The sequence below is a fragment of the Mustela erminea genome, chromosome 10 (genome assembly GCF_009829155.1).
Source record: "Mustela erminea isolate mMusErm1 chromosome 10, mMusErm1.Pri, whole genome shotgun sequence".
In the NCBI taxonomy this organism is placed as follows: domain Eukaryota; kingdom Metazoa; phylum Chordata; class Mammalia; order Carnivora; family Mustelidae; genus Mustela; species Mustela erminea.
Genome location: NC_045623.1, coordinates 60,796,164 through 60,816,829, shown reverse-complemented (window position 1 = coordinate 60,816,829; position 20,666 = coordinate 60,796,164).

Below are 20,666 nucleotides of genomic sequence, written 5' to 3'. Positions count from 1 at the left end.
TCTTTTGTCTAAAGGAAAACCAGCCCAACAACTGCCTCCACATTGTTCTCCAGTGTTGGGTGGGTTTGTGGAAAAGTTACCTCTGAGCAGATGGCAGTGCTGCCCAATGACTGTATTTCTTGTGCAGCAAACCAATGAATCACCGTTTGTGTGTTCACACTATGCACTTCTTTGTACCTGGCACTATTTGCATATTTTTAACGTGTTGCCTGTGGATATGGCCCATTTAAACTGTGCCTGTGTGGGAATCATGGCTCAGTTTATGTCCTGTTACAAACCTACCACATAGGAGTTTACCAGCTTTTCAAAGGAGACAGGGAAAATGGCTTTTTACCTTTTTTTTTTTTTTTTTTTTTTTTTTTGGTAAAAGAGCTATAACCTTTATTGAAACAAAATATTGCATCTTCATCACCCATATTCCTTTCAAAGGTCTCCTTTATATTAATCACCTTTATGTTAAATCCTAAACATTCCAAGCCCTCACCTTTTTCCATACTTCCAAATTCCTGCTGCCCAATCCATATTTCTTTCTTTTCTTTTTTTAAAAAATATTTATTTATTTGACAGAGATCACAAGTAGGCAGAGAGGCAGGCAGAGAGAGAGGAGGAAGCAGGCTCCCTGCTGAGCAGAGAGCCTGATGTGGGGCTCTATCTCAGGACCCTTGGATCATGACCTGAGCCAAAGGCAGAGGCTTTAGCCCACTGAGCCACCCAGGTGCCCCCCATATTTCTAACAAGACACAAAATTTATCAAATTCAATATATACAAAACAATCACCTCCCTTCCTAAACTGCTTATTTGTCTGCTCTTCGCATGTAGTTTGTCTTCATTTACCCAACCCAATGGTCTACATTAGAAATCTCAGAGTTGATCTTGATATATTTCTCACAGGCAATCAATTAGCAAGTCTTTCAATGACACTGCTGAAACTTCTTTCACATCGTTTCCCTTCTCACAACCCACTATTTCTTCCTTCATCTGAGCTTTCATCATCTCAGTTAAGTTAGTACAAGACTCTTCTAAGTAGTCTCTCAACCCATGGACACTCTTCCACCAATATTATCTTTCTAAGACATAGATTTGATTATATCACTTCCTATTTAAAAAAAAAAAAAAAACTGTCCAAGAATCCCACAGATAATAGCAAGGTTCTCTGGGGAAAATGGCTCAGCCAACACTGCAGAAAGTAGAAACTCCCCACAATGCACACCAATCTGACTCAGCTAATTCATCACCCCTTTTTAAATTTTAGTCAACCTCTCTCGCCTCACTGCTTGACCCCAAGTACCCTACCCCCGATGTTCTTAGACATTTTCATTCCTCTGTATTTTCATGTCTCTGTCTTCATGCATTCCTATTAATTTTTTTTGGAAATTGTAACCCTCCTCACAGACAGAATTAATTACTTTCTCATCTATGTTTCCAAAGAAATTTATACGGCCTCTCTTAATAAAGAGAGAATATGAAGAATGCATTATTTATGTGTCTATCTCTTCTTTGTCCTTGAAGTTTTAAATGCTTCAAGGACAAGGACTGACCCTTGTGTATCTTCATATGCCAGCCCATGTGTGGTGGCTGCCAGAGAGGAAGTGCTCCCAGAACCTTCTCTGAATTGAATTTTTAAAAAATTGCTTTGTTGCTTGCAATGAATTAGAAAGCCACCCAAGCAGAACTCCAAAATCATGAATCCCCCACCAGTTGCTAACAGCACTGAAAACACCTGGAAAAGTGTATAAGGTCCAGAACACCCCAGTGAAATTAAAATTGTTCATTACCACAGTGCTTTGGCCTACAAAATCTGTCCTTATAATTTAGGCTGAATGTGTGAGGTTTGAAGACATTTTTGGCTCTTGCCTAAGGTTTAACCCATTCCTTTTGTCTTTACCCCTTAGGATGCCATGAGAACCATGGATAGAAAATGCACTGCAAAGCAAGAGACTGTTTTTTAATGGACAAATTGTTAATACCATTACACACACACACACACACACACACACACACACACAGACTTCTGCTTCTAGTAGAAGGACATGTTATTTTTGGACATGTTATTTTTAAACCCAAACCTCTACTCCTTTCAAGGGGCTGAGATTTGACCTTGGATTTTCTTAAATATTTGAGGTCTCTTTTAATGGGAGTGCTGAGGAAGTACCCAGCACAAAGAAGTTTTCTGTGGAATATCCCCTCCTATAGTTAGGGGCCTCTCATAACCTGGGGAAAAGGAGACATGAGAATGCAGAAACACAGATGCTTTTTGAATGGTGATGACACTGTCAGAGCTAAACACTAGCAAGATAAGAGTAAAAGCAATATGTAAAAAAGTAAATTGGAACAACATCCTTGAGGCCAGGAGATCAGAGAGGAACATAGTAGAACATCCTAAGTAAGAGGTCCTGAGATCTTGATTGAGAGAAGAGGAAAAATAGAAAGTGGCAGGAGAGACGGTGGTGGCAGTATTAGCAGAAGTGTAAGTGACAGAACTGGGTCCTAAATTTCAGTCTGACAGTCTCTAGAGAGTCTGCTCTTGGGCTTTGGATGTAGGATAAACAAGATCTAGTGAGTTTATAAAGGGGTGCGGCATGTGAGGGGAAGAGGAGAGCCAAAAGTAAGCCTAAGGCTTTTTGTGCCTGAATAACTGAGAGTTTAGTAACCCCTTTAGTAATGATGGAGCACAGAAAAAGAGTGAATAGATTTCCTGATAGGGATGAGTTCTGTGCCATGCAGAGTTTGAGATGCCCCTGGGACATCTAGAGTGAGGTACTCAATAGGCTATTGCAAATGGAGGACATAGCCACAGTATCATTTTCTCAAATCCCCCAGGACCAAATTTGGATTACAAAATTGGACATATGGATCTAACCTTCAAAGGCAGATATAAGAGTTAAAATCTCAGTGCTTAAGCATTTAAAATTCCTGAATACCCCAGATAATGTATTCCAGTTTCTTCTATACTCTTGCTTTTAAGAGTCAGTATACATTTTATATCATTATAGCATATTTCCACCACAACCCTGGGCCTGCTAGTCTCTTCCTTTTTTTGTAACATAATTACTTAGAGAGCACCCTGACCAATAATTTGAATTTTCCCCAGGAGAGCCTGTAAGTTAGATACTATGACATAAACCTATCTATTCTGAAAAAAAAAATTATATATATATATATATTTATATATAATCAGTAAAAATTATATATATATAAATATATATATATTTATATATATATAATCAGTTAATACATCTAGTTTTCCAGATTTTTGAAAGTTCTTTGTTCATGTTTAAAGTAATATTAGTTCACATTTTCACCTTCTCTGTCTCATATCTGCTACTTCCTTTCTTTCCTTTTATTTAATTAATTTATTATTTGAAGATACAGCTTTAAATGAGTATGTTTGGAAAGCCAAGTTCCTAGTTGATACAATAGGGTATTCATTCAGGCTACTAATTCTATCATATTCTTGTATAGGAGATATACTAATTGGGATATCCTAATGTAATATAAAGACTAGGAAAGGAAAAGTAAATATTTTTTTTAATTTTTTATTTTTTGTGGAAAAGTAAATATTTTGAAGTAAATACTTCCAAGACATTCATTGTTAAGTATAAATTAACCAGAGACTGAGAGAATTCCTTAAAATAGCTCTTAGAATATATAAGAAGAAAAATAAGCTGGGGAAGGTATATGAAAGGCTCAGGTTTTAAGCAACTTATAGATCCAGTATTATGTGGCTTTTACTTCAGTTTAATTCAGTACATATTTATTAAGCATCTATTTATTATATTTAAGATATTCTTCTCAGTACCATTCAAGGTACCTGGTTTAAAAAAAAAAAAGCATCACTATGCTTTGTCTTTAGGAAGTTTTTATTTTAATAAATAAGATTGGGATTGGTAAACTCATGGTACATGTTCCATTACTTTCTAATGTGGTATGGAGACAAGATAAGAGGATTCTTAGAAGACCTTCTGGTTCTTTAAGTTCTACAGTTTTGTGAAGATTACTCTGATCAGAAGAATGAAAAGGTCAAAAACCACCCTTTTACAGTATACCCTAAATTAAATTATATTATAGTCTGGCAAAATACCTAAAGTCTCTGTTTGATGTCCAGGGATGGGAAGGAAATGAATGAGGTCAAGATGGAGCACAAACAATAACTCAGTTCACTAAGGCTTCAAAGCTGAGACTAAAGGATCTTTCTGAAGACCAGTATTTGAGAAACTGCTTAGTCATGGTAGGCTGAAGCAAGCCACCTCAACTATCAGTGCCGTAACAGGAAGGGGGAGCACTGAACCACACAGTCACTCAGGGACCCAGGATAGTTCTATCTTGTGTACTAATCATTCCTAGGGTCTCAGAGTCCTCTGGTGAACCTCCTATGTGCAACCACTTAACAAAAAAGTTGCCCTGAGGATAACACAGCTGCTCTTAACTGATTCACCTCAGATGTGACACAGATCAATGACAGCCTCATGTCATTGGTGAGAATTTGCTTCATGATCATATTTAGAGGCAACAGGAGTGAAGTATGTCAAAGCTGAATGCCAGAGAAAAAAATAGAGTTTGACAAATATATAGCATTTTCTCCATCACATTCCTCTAACTGATAGATGATGGTTAACCACTTTTTTCTTAGCACTCAAAAAATCTATTCTCCTTTCTGGTGGTTTAGAGTGGGCTCAGATACTCCCATCATTGTAGAGGAAGGAATTTAGAATTTCTTCATTGGTAAAGAACAACTTCCTAAATATCTACAGCTAAGTAAAGCCTTCTCAAGAGATTTCTCTTTACAGATATATGATCCAAGATGAAAGATCAAGGATATTTGGGACAGACAGAATAATGACCCCATCAGACATGTCTACATTATAATACATAGAACTGGTAACCATGTCACTTTACATGGATAAAGAGATTTCTTTATTTTAAGGACCTTGAGATGAGGAGATTTCCTGGATGGTTCAGTTTGCCACAGTGTAATCACAAGTGTTCATGTAAGTAAAAGAGAGAGGTAAGAGAGTCAGAGAAGAATACGTGACAACATAAGCAGAGGTCAGAGTGATATAATGTGAGAAAGACTCCACTGGCTATTAATGGCTTTGAAGACGAAAGAAGTCCCCATATGCCAAAGAATGGATGCAACCTCTAGATGCTAAAAGAGACAAGGAAACACGTTAACACAGTTCTGCTGACACAATGATTTTAACCCAAAGGTCACCCGTAAGATAGTAAATGTATCATAATAAAAACTGTAAGATAATAAATTTGTGTTGTTTTAAGCCACTAAGTCTGTGGTGATTTGTTACAGCAATGATAGGAAAGTAATAGAGAGGTATAGGACCCAAACTGGTAATAACTAACAGTAACTGAGTACACACTATTTCCAGGCATTTTTCCAAAACTTACAGTTGTTCACTCATTCAATTCACAAAATAAACCTATGAGATACATACTATTCTGAGTCCCATAAAGCAATGAAGAAACTAGGGAATGGAGAGGCTAAGGAAATTGTCCTAAGTCACACAGCTATTAAGTAGTAGAGTTAGGATACTAATCCACTACTGGGATATTATTAAAGAAAGAGTTGAATAGGATAGGTTAACCGAAACAGTCAGTCAATCCCTTTCTCATGTGTGCACACACACAGAGTTACAAAATTTTGCATTTCCTTTCTTTAAGAGCCCAGGAATTGAAATTTCTAATATTATTTTCAGCAAACATATATAAAGGAAAGGCCAAACCACATGGGATTTGGAGTTTATTTTTCCACACCTTGAATCTGGAGTTGGCCACGTGATTCGGTCAGTGGGACATTAACAAACAGGATGAAAGCAAGTTTGAAAGTATTTGCACACTGGAGCTTACCTTCTCTGGCTGTTTTTGGAACCCAATTATCATAAGAACTCAGGCCTTACCTATCAGATACTATAAACATGTGGTCCAGTTGCCCCTATCACCCCAGCCAAACTCCTAATATCTGGGACCAACAAGCTGACTACAACCAGCCCTCTAGTTGGTGGCAACCAAAGGAGTGAACCTTGGTAGGACCTCCAAGATAACCATCCAGCTGAGCCCAGACTACCTTGCCAACCCCAAAAGATCATGAATAAATGTTTCAGAGTAGTTTATTATACACCAAAACCCAGCACATTAAAAAAAAAAAAAAAAAGCCATTGAGAACTTACAGCGCTTTGGGAATCATATTCAATTCCTTAAGCTTTCTCAACTAACTCCTATCTTCTAGGGAACTGTGTTGTGTTTGATGTTTAAACAAATTCTCTACCCTCCAAACCTCTTTATAGGCTTTGTAAAAATAAAAGTAGCAATTTCTACAGGTGTGCTCTAAAGCAAAAGGAAATGTGCTAATTTTAACCAAAATAATGACAAAATAAGAATATTATAGGTCAGAAAAATTTCAAAAAATTTCTTTAGCATCAACAGTATCTGCAGCTTTACTAAAATGTTTAGCACTTCAGTTGAGAAGGTCTTGGTGTCTTTTATCTGTAGTTTCTGAATTCCCACTTTAGCATCTTTAAAACAAATTTTTTTTCTTTTTTTTCCTGAAGAAAATTATTTGGACTATAACTCAGGACATCATTAAAGCAATTTCTTTTAAACGTAGAGCAAGATTTTCCAAGAGTAAGTATGTTGGAGGAATTACAAGACCCCAACAGAAAAGTCCCATATTGTTGCTGCTGCTTCAATTCAATTTATTATAGTGCGTTTTTGACCTAAAGCCAACCCATCACCATACCCTAGATTTCTAAATGTTTACGATGAAAACTCCTGATTCTAGAAACCACACCATTGCTATTCATTTAACAATTTCCATTACATTTTTCAGAAGAGTTTATATGTTCCTAGAGTCACCAGAAAATTTTGTATCTTGCCTTTGATTTCACCTAGGGAAATTACACTTTCTTATTTCCCATAACCTTCTAAAGCAACTGTACGAAAATCAAATTGTTTTTCTAGAAGTCACCAATAATGTTTCACGTTTTAAGCAACACACACAAAAAAAGAAGCCTGGGTTCCGGCTCATTCAGTGATTTATGACTAACCCCTTCTAAGCAATTCCTATTTATACATTCATTTGTCGTGTCTCTTGGTGATATATTTTTGGCAGCATCACTGGACACAATATAGAGTGTCCCATTTCTCCCCCTGAATCATAAGAAAACATTTAGCAGAAGTGAAATGATATTGCCTTTTAATTTTCTTGTAGAAATCTGTGGTTTGTGTAACATGACTCAGTCCAGTTCTGATTAATGGGGATGCATTTTACTCTCTGCAACTGCCAAGTCCACAGGTATTAAAAGCTCTCACAGTCCAAATACAGGAATTAAATGCAAAGCTCTCTGAGCTCAGAATTTACTGCTCTAAGGAAGAGATTACAAAGGAATTGGAAATAAATCCAGTGGTAAATTTAAGAAGGTTCCTGAGCTACTGTTTCCTCTTGCAATGGATTCCTTGTGACCCTGAGTGGATAAGTTGCTTGGATAAGAGCTGGCCCCAAACTAACCTTTGTACTAGCAGTGATGTAACCAATGACTCCCCAGTAACTATGTGAGTATCACATACAAATTTGGGGCTGATGTATTACATACAGGATAGGGTTATCCTGTTGGGACTGTCAATGGTGAAGTCATTTCTGATGTCAGTTACTCTCAGATAGCAAACCTGAACATGGAAACCATTCCTTTATAAACATGCTCTGACCACATTAGTATCTCTGCTCAAACTTTCATCACTCTCTGTTGCTTATGAAAATAAATTTAAAGGCCCTCGCTGGACAAAAATTATCCTTCAATACTGAAATTCTCAAACTCCAATTTCAGAGAAGTCTTCTCCTTTTTGTGATCTGAATTCCAATATTCCCCCTTGCTCCTCTTTGTTTATCATGGTCTCCCTGACTGGAAAAAAATATCTTATATGTTTCAAGGTTCTCCAATGTTGCTTCCTCATTGCCATCATCCGCTTTCCACAGAAGGAATGAATATCTTTATCTTTTAAAATGCACTAGCATTTCCTGCATGTTGGTTGGACTACTGCATTAGTCAGCTCTGATTACCACAACATAGTACAATAAGCTAGATGCCTTAAATAACAGAAACTTAAATTTTATTTTCTCATAGTTATGGAAGCTAAAGGTCAATATTCTAACTGATTTGGTTTTTCCTGAGAGCTATCTTCCTGATTTTCAGACGGTTCCCTTCTCACTATGTCCTTACAATGCCCCTTTTTTCTGTGGGTGTATACAAAAAGAGCAATCTCTCTGGTGTCTTTTCTCCTAAAGACACAATCCTATCGGATCAGGGCCCTGCCCTCTGAACTAATTTAACTTTAATTACAGAATCCAACACGAAATATATCCATACTGGGAGTTAGGGTTTTAGCATATGAATTTACGGGGTACACATCCAAACTGTAACAATTTACTGCCATTTCTTTAATTCAGTAAAAAAACATTTATTAAGTAACAATACACCACTGTACTAGGTACTGGGAATAGAAATAAGAATAAATGGAAATTCCTGATCTTAATAGGTCAAAAACTGGTAAAGGATATAGGAAAAGAGTATTTACTATTATCACAAGATTAAGGAACATAATCAGTTATTATAGGAGTGCATATTTAATTTCCCTTTTAAGCTACCTAAGCTAAATGTAAGATTGGTCTCCTGAGAAAAGATAGGTAGAGATTTTAGGCTTTGACTCTTGATAAGATGTTCACCTCTGGGGGGGAAAAGTGTTTACCTCTGGAATGATTCTAACTTATACTCTCAGAAATACATACCTATATAATGGTCACTCCAAAAAAGATGTTCCCCTTTCATTATTAGCACCATTCTCAGCTTAAATCCCTAGGTAGTTCTCTACTGGGCCATGCTGGATTAAACAACTGAAAACCATTTTTCTATCTCCTCTCTTCTATTATTTAGGGCAAAACTAATCTAGACATCCACTCCAGGCATTCCTCTGGTTGGGACTGACCTTGTTACTTTTGTCCTTCCAAGGATGCCACTTCTAGACTTCATTTTACCATGACCAAAGTCAGAGAGTGGAGGATGAGTCACAAGGTAGATCCGAGTTTAACACTGCATCTGTCAGAAAGTACACTACTCTCTGTGGTGATTTCTTATTCATCCTTCAAAAATCTATCTTGTTCTTGAACCAGAGCAGCCCCTCTGAGAGGCCTCCAGGAGATATCACTAGAGATGAGGGTGGGTAGCCCATCCCAAGGTCTGTCACTAATTTCTCTCTCCCCCTGTATATATAAATCAGTACTGAACCCAAGACTTGGCCATAGTAGGTGCTCAAACAATACTTGCTAAATGACTAAATGAAGTAATTGCTAACTTACTACCTGCCAAAAAATGTATTTTCTTTCTTAGACATGGTCATAAACAAACCATATAATTTAATGTTTGTAATTGGACTTGAAAATTATTGAACTAACCTCCCACTCATTCTCCTTCCATTTGAGTATTATAACATGTTATATACTTAACTGGATAAAACCTACCCTCTGAAATGCACAGTAACCTTAGGACTCCCAGAAGACTGCTTGAGATAACAAGACACCTGCTGCTTTACAGCCCACGTTCAACAGTAGCCCAGATTGCTGGGACTAGTTGCATGGACTTCTAATCATCAAGCTTGTTGCAGCAACTGCTCCTTCAGCACATAAGCACCTCCAAATGGAGTGTTGATCATATTGCATAATGCTTTCCAGAAAAGGATCAGTGCATCAGAAACATGGAAAGGACAGATTGTCCTGATCTCCAGCTTAACCTCAAAGCTAATTGGCAAGCAGATTTCCACTGAATTTACCAATCTTTCAACAACTATTTATAGAGGTTGTTTGCTATGCTGAAGGCTTGGATTAACATTTTTTCCCAAAATCTTATTAAAAATTTCAAACATAGAGGAAAATTGAAAAAAAAAAAAACCAAAAACCTTACTGTGAACACCCATACTTATGCCACTTAAATTCTACAATACACATTTTACTACATGCGCTTTATCACATACTGTTTGTTGTGGAAAGAACGCTTGTGTCCCTCCAAAAATTCACATGTTGAAGCTCTAATCTCCAATGTGATGGTATTTGTAAATGGTCCCTTTGGAAAGTGATTAGATTAGGTCACGAAGGTAAAATCTTTATGATGCGATTAGTGACCTTAAAAGAGTAGGAAGAGAGAGAGAACTCCTCACCCCCCCACCCCCAGCACAGGCTGTCTGTAAGCCAGAGAGATCTTTCAATAGAAATCAAATTTAATTGTACCTTGATTATGGACATGTAGCCTCCAGAGCAGTGAGAGCATAAATGCCCATTGTTTAAGTTACTAAGACAAATATTGGTACCAAAAAGTAGTGTGTTGCTGTGCAAATACCTAAAACTGTCCAAGTGGAACTGGGTAATGGGTAGAGGCTGGAGCAGTTTTAAAGTGCATGCTAAAAATGTGGATGTTAGGGCAATTTTCATGAGAGCTCAGGAAAAAAAAAAAAAAAGAAGGTGGTAGCTAAGCGAAAGTCTTCATCTTCTTAAAGAATATGTAAAAATCATGAACACAATGGTATAGAAATGTGAGGCAGAAAAGGCCATTCTGACGAGATTGCAGCTAGATATGAGGAACACTTTATTAGAAGAAACCAGATGAAAGGGGATCCTTGTTTGTAATTTTGTGCTTTGTGGAAAGTAGAACTTGGAAGAAGGCAAAGAAATGGATTCTCCCCTAAAACCTCCTGAGAGGAACACAGAACTGCTGACACCTTAATTTTAGCCCAGTGAGACCTGTGTCAGTCTTCTGAACCACAAAACTGTGAGATAACAATTATGTGTGGCTTTATGCCACTACGGCTTTGGTAATTTGTTACTGCAGATAAAAGAAATGTACAGTAGACCCTCATACATTATGCTGATGCCATGTGATGAGTCCTATGATGGAAGCAGACACAGTTATGCTAGAAAACAGAGCCCCATCAAGGAAGGAGTCATCTCCCTCTCAACACATGCAAGAAGGAGTTTATTAAGCAGACAAGCAAGAAGGATTTTTCAGACAGCAGGAACATTTCTGTAAAGTCCCAGAGATTTAAAAAAAATATAACATATCCTTAAAATGGTAACCTGCTTAAAGTTATGACAGTCATTCTTTACCCTATCAAAGCCTCTCTAACAAATATTTTGTAATGTCTCCTTTATTACTCTAAGATAAAATACATTGGTATTATGTCCTAACCCACATATATACATATGTATGTATGTATATACATATATACTTGTATATAAACATATTTATGGGTGTATGTTATGTTACACATAAATACATATTCATATATATGAATAGTATTGACCATACATGTAATTATATATTTCAATATATAATTGCTTCTCAAGCATAACACTTGAATATATAATAAAGTTGTCATTTACTTATATCTCTCTATGTATAGATTCATAGTGAACACAATGAATATAAATGCAACCTAATACAGGTGTGTTATATTGATAACTCAAATTCCATAAGCAGTGTTTCCATTAATGAACGAATTTTTCAAAAATGATGATGAAATGTTAATAAAGTTTTGGAAAAACAAACTATTCTTTTAATTCAATGTAAAAAGAAGCTGCACTTCCTATAACAAGCAATGTAGAGTAAAATTCTGCAAAGAAAGGGGGCGTAGTCCCATAGAAAAATTTAGGAGAAAGATTTTATACCCTCAAAATTGAAACACATGGATGAAAAGAAGTTTCCTATTTCTGCCTCTGGTTGCTGAAGGAAGTGCTCATGTTGGAATGTGCTATGGACATGAAATCATGAGACAGCTGAGGACAAAAGCCAGCATGATTCTTTGAGACCATTCAGCTATTGATTTAATAGATCCTCGAATCTCCCCATGTTCCAAATTCTTACTACATAAGATAAATGCTTTTATTGAGTCAATATCATTTTTCCCTGGAACCTGCAGCTAAAAGCAATACATTGGACACACAGTGATGTGAACCTATCAGCATGTCACTAGCAGACTGGGTTTCAGCACATGCTGTTGGTGGCTTATCCTTATCAAACTGAATTGTAATAGGGATACAAGATAAACTATACCTCCCAAATCTTTACCTTTCTGGATACATGTTTAATACTTCATAGTTGACATTCATTACTCTTATTGTTTGAAAGATAAGCATTTGGTATATGAGTTATATATCAAATTCCTAATGCTGCCATAGCTAACTCCCACAAACTTGGCAGCTTAAAACAACACGAAAGTAGAAGTCCAAGATAGATAAAATCAGGGTATCAACAGGGCAGCATTCCTTTCTGGATGATCTAGGAGAGACCAGTTCCTTGTTCCTTCTGGCTTCCAAAGCCTGTTTACATCCCTTCCCCCATATTCAAGGTCAACAATTTCTTCATTCTAACTTCTGCTTCAGTACCATCACCTCCTTGGACCCCATCTTCCCTGCATCCCTCTTATGAGGACTCTTATGATTATATTGATCCATCAGAATAATCCAGGATAAACTCTTATCTCAAGATCTTTGACTTAATCACATCCTCTTGCCATGTTGGATGCCACCTGCATAGGCCCAGTCTGCCGTAAGTTGGGGAAGAGTAATAGGTGAATCCAACAATAACACGTGGTTAGGAGAATATCGGTTAAAAAGAAAAATTTAGGTATTCTTCCTTGCTCATCTAAAGCTTTGTACCACTTTCTTTCTTTATGTATTAGCCATTTTGGAGGAGGGGGCAGATTTTTCCTGATTGAAACACCATACAAAGTGACTTAAACAAAAACTAGAGGGTGAATGGGTTGTCTCAAAGAAATGCTAGCTAGCATCAGGTACAATTGGGTCCATGTCCTCAAACATCATCAAAAATGTGTTCCCTTTTTATCCCTTGACTCTTCTTTCCCCTGAGTTTTCTTTATGCTTGGACAGTTGGACAGGCAACATAGCCATAAGCAGTCCCAGGTATATATTCTAAATGAAGATCCCATGGCAATGAGAAAAGTTCCTCTCTGAATAAAAGAAAATCTTATTTCACCAATAATCTCAAAAATCTCAGGGCCAGCTAACTCTGATAAACCTGATCCAAGTCATGTGCTCCTGCCCAGAACCAGCATATGTGGTCAGTGTTAATGGGTAAGAAGAGAGGGTAGTGTTTCTCCAAAAGCAAGTCAAGCCAGAGAAAGGGGGCACAGATGCTGGGCAGCAAACTCCACAGATGCCCTTCCCAACTTCTTCTGCAATGATCAGAAATCAGCTCTCCAGAGCCCCTTTTGGATGTGAGAACCCAGATACTTGTGCCTTCGGCTTTAGTGCCATGGTGGGCAAAGTCTCCTGGCAGTGACAGAGTGTTATACAGCCAAACTATAACTAGATTTAGAAAGAGAACAGAGGTATATTTCATTCCCGGGCATGAAAATCAATCTGCTCTTCTGCAGCTATGCCTACTATCCTTTTTTATTTTTGCATGAAGAATGATTATTATGTTTGCTCAAGGTCCAGGGAACCATTCGGAGGCTCAGAAGCCCAGATTTATAGACAGGTGCTCAAAAACTGAGAAAGGGAAATGAAGTGTTAACAGATCCAGAGATCCTTTCTTCTGATGACTCCATGGGTATCAATATACATATAACTGAAGCACAAGGGCCATGGAGGCAGATGGCTTGGGTGGAAAACCAGCCTCATAATTTTTGCATTCTGTGGCTCTCATTCAATCTCCTTAAGCCTATTTTCCTTGTCTGTGAAACAGATCATAGTAGTTCCTAAGTCCTATGGCTATTTCAATAATGAAATATTAGCTACTGTATCAGGACTAATATGTGGAATATTGGTCTATTATACACAGTTTATTTGCTCTACAACTGAGAGATGTAGAAAACTTGCCCACTATCACACAGACACTGGTGACCCAGTAGGAACTAGAATCAGCAGTCACTCGGGTACAGAATTAACTAGTGCTAAAGTGACAGAATAAAACTAGCTATCCTTAGGTGTTGACTTTTGACAATTTTTTCCAATGTATGTGGACTTTATAAGCATTATTTGATAAATATTTCACAATGACTGTAAAATGATCCTTGTTAGAACATAAGAGAAAACATATGAAAGGGACAGTGAACTTCAATTACTTGCCCCAAAACACAGTTTTTAAGTAGTAAAATCAAATCTGCCTTTAAACTTCTGTACATTCTTATTGACCCTCCTTATTTGTGTGAGCATGAGGAATCCAGATCAGGACAGGGAGGACAGTCATGAACCATGTTGAATGAAGATGCGTAGTTAGAATTCCCCGCAAACACGGGTTGCAAAATTAATAGCAGAGGAGTTTGAATTCAGGTAATACGTAGTTTAAGTATATAACTGAAATATATAGAATAGAGAACACTTATTATATAATTTTTTATTATAGATAATGCTATTCAGCTTAGTTTGTCGTATTATTATAACCATTTCCCCTATAATATTATTCTTGACTTTATACAGTCAAGAATCCTGGAATCCAGGAATCCTGGAAACAGAGAAAGTGTAGCAATTTTTCCAGGATCAGCTGGCTAGTGAGCAATAGCACCAGGACACAAACAGAGGACTCCCCATGCTGGGTCAGCGCTCCTTCAATAAAGTCACACACACACAAAACCAAACACGTACCCAGCCTGCAGCCGCACAAGCCTGCGTACACATCTCGGCAGGACTCACGGGCCTGCAATTTTCCTCCTTTCTCACTCATTACAGTCCTGCTGTTCCCAGTGAATTTAATTCCTGCAATTTGCACTGTTTTTCACAGTCTGTTCATTTCCTAGAAGTGCTTGCTCAATAGCTACACTGTCACGATACCAGGCCTGAAGAACATGCAAAGTTCTCACACATACACTGCTAAATCTGAATTCAGGGAACCCAACCAATGCAAAATTACCGTAGTATTACCCATAGACAGTAGCTTCCATATAAAGACACGATTCTAATTCTCGATCTTTAATCAGATCCATCATAAATCAAGAGGTGGTAGGAGAAAAGCCCACTGGAACAGACCTTTGAAAATATTCTGTTGCTTTTTTGTTGAGAGGGAAGTAAAACAAAATCCAGTGTAGTATGTTTCCCATGTGCTTGTGCCATTGTCTGCAATACAAGGATAACTGTGACCCAGTCACCGCCCTCAAGAGGTACACAATCTAGTGGGATAGACAGGCCAACCAACAGTTACAACATAAGAAGTCAGTGGGTCACAGGAGCAGGGTCAACTTCAAGAATATATGATATGTGTAGTCGTGCTTAGTAGGGACCTTGTTTGGCTTAATGTTATACCATCCTGAAATTCTTAGTAAGTTTTTTTATTTTTTTTTTATTTTTATTTTTATTTATTTATTTATTTATTTAGTAAGTTTTTTTTTAAGAGGATGAGGGGAAGGGGAAAACAGAGAGAGGGAGAGAAAAATCTCAGACTCCCTGCCCAGCATGGAACCTGATGCAGGGTTTAATCTCATAACCCTGAGATCATGACCTGAGCTGAAATCAAGCATTGGATGTTTAACCAACAGAGCCACCTAGGCAACCCTTTGTAATTTTTGAAAATGGGGCCCACATTTTCATTTTGCAATAAGCCACAAAAATTATGGTACCTGTCCTGCACACACAGTATGCTCCTCACCTGTGTTGATATTAATAGAAATGGCTCAGGAAAGGGTAATGCCCTTTGAAGGATGAAAAAGAATAAGAAAGTGGGAGAGGACATTACCCTTACTTTGGCACAGAGGTATGAAAGGGCATGCTGAGGCAACAACTGCCAGCATTTATGTGTAAATGAATGAGAAGTCCAGGACAGGAAGCAGGATGCAGGGAAAGTGAGAATGAAAAAGAAGGGGCAGCCAGAACATGGGAGGCTTTGGATGGCATCCTTAAGATTGTGATGTCTATCTTAAAAGTGATAAGGAGCTACTATAGAGATTACATGGGGGATTGATAGGTTAGCCCTCCATTTTAGAAAAATTGCTATGGGGGAAAAAACAAAATTTAAAGAAGGTAAAGATAAATCAGGAACTGACTACTTAAGGAGATGATTATAACCATCCAGCTAAGCAGTGAGAACAATAGGAGAGGAAGTAATGAAAGAAAAAAGTATTTGGAAATAACATCGGTATAATAAGACAAATAGTGGCAAATATGTCAAGTTTCCTATCTTATAATGGTTTTCTTCTTCTTTATGAATGAACCTCAGTTTTAGGGGGGATAAATCCTGCCTCTTTACTTCTTTGAGGTTGGAGAATGTCATGAGATATAGATCTGGACAATGAGATATATACAAAGGCACTAGGCTGCCAGTGGAAGGTACCTTGTGGGAAAGCATTTTCCTGATAAAAAGGGACAAATTCAGATGAAACATGTCTTTTTTTCATGCCCTTCCCCATTTCTTCCCATCTTGTGATGGTAAGAAAGACAGCACATGCTAAGGAAGGAAGAATAAGAAGATGCAAGGAGCTTAGGGCTTTAGTGATTCAGACCACCATTGTCATTTGCCGCTGATAGCTTATTTCTAAACTTTTTGTTACTGAGAAAAATTAAACTTTTTCAAAGACAACAAGTCTTAGAGGTGATGGAACAATAGCAGCACATATAAATGTGGAAGAGAAAATTGAGCAGAAGATAGCGTGATAGAAGCCTGGAGTTTTCATCATTAGGCAAGCCAGGTCTGGGACAGCAAGGTGGAAGGCCATGGACAGCTCAGGCCTCCACTGAAATAGGAAACAAGAGTGGCTGAAGTAGACTTCATCTTCAATTTTGTCTGGAGGCAACTTTGAATAAAATAAACATTATATTTACTAGTGAAATACTATTGTACTTCAGGGCTCAGTGAAAGTAAGTAACATAAAAAGACACTTTGTTAGTGAGGTGTGGAGCTGAGATTTTATGGCATATCCAACCATCGCTGAAGCCATAAGAGAACCAAGCAGAGAAGAGAAGGTGGCAATAAGTATGTGCAGGCAGCAGAGAGCCTGGTGTCTGACAGGCAGCAGTGAGAAGAAGCATCCAACCATCATTCAGGGAAAGAGACAGAGATGGCCAAAAGCAGATCTAGATCACCCATTAAAAAGAGTAGGAGTCTGGCCAAGGGACCAAGAGATTGAGGGAGACAAGCAAATACCTCTAGATCCTAAGAGAAAATGAGGCTGGGAGAACAAAGCTGGTCAGTGACCCATGACTTCAGAAAGCTACATCTGGGGCGCCTGGGTGGCTCAGTGGGTTAAGCCACTGCCTTCGGCTCAGGTCATGATCCCAAGGTCCTGGGATTGAGCCCCGCATCGGGCTCTCTGCTCAGCAATAAAATCTTTAAAAAAAAAAAAAAAAGAAAGAAAAAGAAAGCTATATCTGGAACCCAGGCCTTGGGTATGAGTTACACATGGCCAGATGGTAGGAAAATGAAGTGTCTTCATACATGCCACCAAAGAAGGCCAAAACTCTAAATTTTCACTATTCTGTCCCCCCTAATCAATAGAACAAGAAACTAAGTATAAAATTCTCTTAATTAGCATAATTCAGAGTGTTTATCACTGTCAGACTGTGTGAATCACTGTTATATAACATATTTCTTTTCATACATTATCTCATCGCTTAAGATTTGGTTCTTCCACTCTCTATTTATTTCTTAAAGTTGATACTATGCTTCACTTCTTAGTATTATTGCTGAGGTGAAACAAGGTGGAAACAGGAATCTGACCCAAAGCAGGGGCTCAAAAAAACTCTTATTTTCACTATACATTCAACATCTCATTAAGCAATATCTTTGTCATATTACAGATAAAGCAAATATGAAGCATCATAAGTGTCTCAGGAGAAATCTGAACCCATATCATTTTATTCCAGAATATATAAACCAAAGCTCGGGGCATCACAATGCCTGACTTCAAGCTATACTACAAAGCAGTGATCATCAAGAGAGTATGATAATGGCACAAAAACAGACACATAGAGATCAATGGAACAGAATAGAGAGCCCAGAAATGGACCCTCAACTCCATGGTCAACTAACCTTCAACAAAGCAGAAAAGAATATCTAATGGAATAAAGACAGTCTCTTCAATAAATGATGCTGGGAAAATTGGAGAGCCATATGCAGAAGAATGAAACTGGACAATTCTCTTATACCAAACACAAAGATAAACTCAAAATGGATGAAAGATCTAAATGTGAGACAGGAATCCATTGAAATCTTAGAGAACACAGGGAGTGACCACTTCAACATCAGCCACAGCAACCTCTTTCATGACATCTCTCCAAAGGCAAGGGAAACAAAAGCAAAAATGAACTATTGGGACTTCTTCAAGATAAAACCTTCTGCACAGCAAAGGGAACAATCAGCGAAACTTTTTAGAAGGCAACCTGTTGAATGGGAGAAGATACTTGCAAATGACATTTCAGATAAAGGTCTGGTATTCAAGATCTATAAAGAACTTATCAAACTCAACAACCAAAAAACAAATAATCCAGTCAAGAAAAGGGCAAAAGACATGAACAGACATTTCTCTAAAGAAGATATTCAAATAGCCAAGAGACATAAGAGAAAATGCTCCATATCACTTGCCATCAGGGAAATACAAGTCAAAACCACAATGAGATACCACCTTACACCAGTCAAAATGGCTAAAATAAACAATACAGGGAACAAATGTTTGTGAAGATGCAGGGAAAGGGGAACCCTCTCTGCAATCTGGTATAGCCACTCTGGAAAATGGATGTTCCTCAGGACATTAAAAATAGAGCTATCCTATGACCCAGCAATTGCACTACTGGGTGTTCATGCTAAAGATACAGATGTAGTAAAAAGAAGGGGCACCTGCACCCCACTGTTCATAGCAGCAATGTCCAAAATAGCCAAACTGTGGAAGGAGCTGATATGTCCTTCAGTGGGAGAATGGATAAAGAAAATGTGGTTCATAAACACAGTGAAATATTTCTCAGTCATCAGAAAGGATGACTATCTACCATTTACACTGACATGGATGGAACTGGAGGGTATTATGCTAAGTGAAATAAGTCAATCAGAGAAACAAAATTATCGTATGGTTTCAGTCATACGTGGAATATAAGAAACAGTGCAGAGGGCCATAGGGGAAGGGAGGGAAAACTGATTGGGAAGAAATCAGAGAGGGAGATAAACCATGTAAGACTCTGGACTCCAGGAAACAAACAGGGTTAGAGAAAGGGAGCTGGGTGGGGAATGGTGTAACTGGGTGATTAAAGAGGTCACATGATATGATGAGCACTGGGTGATATACTCAACTAATAAATCATTGAACATTATATCAAAACTAATGATGTATTATACCTTGGCTAATTGATTTTAAATTTAAAAAAAGTATAGATTTCACTGCTTTTCAGCTACAAATTATTATTATGAAGACCACCATTCCTTAAACATTTAACTATTGGCCAGGCACTGAGCAAAATGCTGTGTATATTTAATTTAATCTATTAAAATTATATCTGTATCTGTAATATAACTTAATCCTCTCAGAAAATCTATAGAATAGATATTTTAAGTATATGTATTTGCAAGTCAAGTCCTAGTGTCCTAAAGTAGCAGGACTGTGATATAAAATGGGCTTTGTACCAGGAAAGATTGTATAATAACTATGAAAGACTAATTTCCTAACACTAAGAGATGGTTCTAAAACCAGTGCCCTGGTATATAATCCAAAGACCTTGTCTTTCAAACTATCAAGAAAGCACCTTTTCAAAATTCTGGAACATGCTTGGATCTGATTACAGGCATTGGTCAGTTAAAGCATACTTGAAAGAGTAAGTGCTGTTGGTAGTTTATCTGGAAAGTGACCTAGTACTCATCTAACAAGTCTTTTATCTATCCTACTGGAAAAGGTAATGTTGTGAGATCAGTGATGGAGAAAGTATGGTGTGGCCTCATGTTCAGAAAAACTAGCTCCTTCTAGAATTCTGAACTATTGTGCCCTGGGAGTGTAGCAGTATCTACATTCTTGGGAAAAATTAATGTTAGCATTAATAGACTAATAAAATTTAAATAAATCATTTTACTTATCTTAACATGTGTCCTTGACCAACTATTAACAATAAAACCATTCACTACTCACAATTAACAATGAAAACAATAGTTATTACTTACCAAGTATATTCTACATGCCTTTTATTCATTAGCTACTTAATTTTACTTGTTTTTTTGTTATTATTAACATAGAATATATTATTTGATTTAGGGGTGCAGGTCTGTGATTTATTAGTCTTACACAATTCATAAGGCTCACTATAGCACAAACCCTCCCTGATGTCCATCACCCAGCCACACCATCCTTCCCACCTCCCTCCACTCCAACAACCCTCGGTTTGTTTCTTGAGGTTAAAAATAATCTAATTGATAAAGCTTATAATCTCCAATGAAGATGAAGAAACTGAGGCATATAGTGGTAAAATAAATTATCTAAGTCACCACTGATTAATGATAGAGGTACAATTTAAACAGAGATCTGTCCATCTAAACCCATGTCCCTAAGTTCTCAGTCCTAGGCTCTGTGTCCCTTTACTTGAACAAAAGTTGTGCTTTGTCACAGACTTGTACCTACCCATAATGACTAAGAATGTCTTACCTGCCAGCCACCAAAACCCAAACTAAATTAAATCAAGGCTCACTTCCTTCAT